Source organism: Staurois parvus, unplaced genomic scaffold (genome assembly GCF_062004578.1).
Source record: "Staurois parvus isolate SC_StPar_1 unplaced genomic scaffold, SC_StPar_1.0 ptg000552l, whole genome shotgun sequence".
Classification (NCBI taxonomy): domain Eukaryota; kingdom Metazoa; phylum Chordata; class Amphibia; order Anura; family Ranidae; genus Staurois; species Staurois parvus.
The window spans coordinates 194,458-197,500 of record NW_028318348.1 but is presented as its reverse complement, the minus strand read 5'-3'; the positions used below and the strand labels follow the sequence as shown (position 1 = coordinate 197,500).

At 30.8% G+C, this 3,043-nt stretch overlaps 1 long non-coding RNA gene across 2 annotated transcripts in view; it reads left to right on the top strand.

The window, feature by feature from the left end:
- Nucleotides 1-1,529, top strand: part of LOC149450994 (uncharacterized) — a 4,635-nt gene extending 3,106 nt beyond the window's left edge. For both annotated transcript variants that reach the window (XR_016315171.1, XR_016315170.1), the window contains exon 2: nt 15-1,529. This is a non-coding gene — a long non-coding RNA (uncharacterized LOC149450994). The remainder of the gene's footprint in view (nt 1-14) is intronic.
- The last annotated feature ends 1,514 nt before the right edge of the window (nt 1,530-3,043 follow it).

Sequence of the window (3,043 nt, the reverse complement as noted above, 5' to 3'; positions counted from 1 at the left end):
TTAATATACTACAGGTCCCTATGCAATGTGATCAGCTTTAAAGCTTTACAGAACACTGAGTGAGGTCTTCAACTTCCAAGAACATGTGACAACAGCTCCAGCAATTTCATAATGATATACGACAATTAAATAGACTAAATCGTATTTTGCAATGCATGAAGGTGATTTTGATTCCTATTTGCCTATGAATTTAAAATAAGTATTACATTTTATTTATGGTTTGTATAATTATAGAGACGAACTAACCTGCTTTCTAATGTAGCTCCTGCCCTTCTGCCACCTACCTGATCTATAAACATTCAAAAAGGAAGCATATGCATCACAAATCTATATAAAAGAGGAACATTCCAAGGAGTTTGAAGAACTTTCTGTGGATGGTAGGTGGAGGAAACTCCCTGACTTCACTCACCTTGGTGTTTTCTTTTGTTTAAAAGCCATGCCAATCTCCAGGGGTTTGCATTATACAAAAGATTTCAATTAAATAAACAGGATCTAAATGAATTAGTCTGTTAATTGGATACGCTTGCCTGACTCTCAGAGCAACCCAAGAAAAAAAAAAGGAGAGATTCTGATAATTGATAAATAAAAGAAACTAAAAGACCAAAACAAATAATCCTATCCTGAAGGCAAAATACTATATACAATAGGAATAAAAATGCATTTATATACCTGTGTAAACATTTTTTTTATTGGGGGGTCATCATATAAGAATAACAGTTTCCACACCATAAACTCCTTAAAGTTATGTGTCTTTCTTGATTTTTTTATACATTGTAGTAAGTGACAGATTTCTGAATTTAAACTTTGAAAGTGTTTTTTTTTTTTAATAACTTTTGAAAGTATTAGGCTAAGTCATATTATATTATATTTTTTTCTTTCTTTTTTTTTTGCCAAATTTACATATCTTTTTTTGCAAAAAGAAAAAGTTAAACAACCTAGTATTTCTGTTACTGGATTTGATTTCTGTAAACATTTTAAATGACAGTATCTGTAAATTCCACATAGTAAATGATAATGTCCAATCTGCCTGGAGAAATAAAAAAAATATATATTTGTAAAGAGTCAATTAAAACTTCAGAAAAAGTGAATATATGATCTTATTGCTAGCAATAAAAATATATATTTTAGCAAACACAGCATTCTATTACAGGGTTTATTCATTGCACAGTATTTATGCACCATACTATATATATAGGATATATTTTATCATTAAAAATAAATATTTCAACACGGTAATGTAGTAAAAACAAAATCCTACTTTTACAAATCACAGAAAAAAAAATGTGCATATAGTTTGTTATATCAATTGAAAAAAATTAATGATTACATTCTAGACTTGGACAGCGGAAAAAATGGCAGAAATATGTATTTTCTGATGGAATATATAATATAAAGTAATGTAACAGTGGAACGGGAGCTCCTTTAAAATATTTGCCTTTTTGATCTATGACTTACTTTATTTAATGTAGTTATTTAATTATACGCTGATGTAAAAATTGAATAAAAATATTTAAAAGGCACGATATAAACTCAATATTCTTTTTTTACCTGTTCAAACAAAAAAAGGCACTCATTGAAACAAATGTGACTCTAGTCCAATTTGTGGAAAACATATGGTGAAATCTGGTCGCCTGCTATGACTTTATTTCTAATATATACCCTCTTTTTTAAGTTATACAACTTAAAACATGGCAACAACTTGCTGAACTTTAAATGTTAAGTTCCGTGGCTCCACTTATATTCCCATCCTTACGTTTGCCTAGTCTTGTACTGAATTATTTACTCTCCGTAGATCTCTCCGGGTTAAAATAAAAGTGGTTTTTGCTTACTATTACCCTGTGAAGTCCAAGTAGACATGAGACTACCTCCTTTAAGCTGTTTTAGCTCATCGTGTGCCAGCCTTGCCTGACCTGAAGCACAGGTTTGTCTAGAGTGGCAAGAAACAAGATGGGACAGCAAATTAAAATGTCGTATTGGTTTATCTCCAGGATGCTTCACTTGACTGCCTGATTTTGTTACTACACTTTTTTGCTTGCTTTGTGCCTGTCATGTTGGTACCCAAGATATTTGTTCCTCAACTACACTAAAGTCCATTGACTTAGTATCAAAAAACTCAACAATTCAAGCTTTTTTTCAAAACACCATTGACACAAGTTTGAATAAAAAAAATTGCAATTAAATTGAGATATATATACTTTTTGTGTCCTGTTACCACTTTCAAATATATATATATATTTGAAAGTGGTAACAGGACACAAAAAGTTTGGGATTTCGCTGTGGCACAATCTTTAACTGTTATTGGTACTTTGTCTTTCCTAGTCGGCGTAATTCTAAATAATGGAGTTTTTGAGGCTTTCACGATTTAATAAGTACAGCCCAGAATGAAATGCAATACAAAAATCTGCAGACAAGCAGTTTTCACTTTTTTCCAGCGGTTAAAAATGTATACATTTCTATACATTCGTGTATAAAAATCATAGCTTTTTTGGGGGGCTTTATCTCTTACTGGGAAGTCAAATTTGTGACCGCAATCTATTCTTCAGTTCTGCATGAGAAAATATCGAGATCTGGAACATGGGGATTTCTTTTTTTTCACAGAGTATTTACGTAAAAACAAAATCTAAAATGTAAAAATGTATCTCTCACGCAGTATCCTCCCTCTAATACTTATTTTTTAATTTCCTCTAATATAAATAAAATACCTATTTTTTAATATCCTCTAATACGTATTTTTTTTTTACAGGTGAAATTCACAAAAGTTAACTTATCAAATGTGTGCTCACTTCAAAAGTTCAGTCAGTAAAATAAATAAATAAATAAATAAATAATAATAAATGCTTGTAGATTAATCGGATCCTGTCCAAATTGGCCCTAGTATGTATGAATGTGAGTTAGGGACCTTAGATTGTACGCCCCTTCAGAGTTAGGAACTGATGTGAATGTACAATATATATGTAAAGCGATGCGTAAATTGACGGCGCTATATAAGTACCTGTAATAAATAAATAAATAAAAAATGGAAAGGAAAATTCCATTATCCATA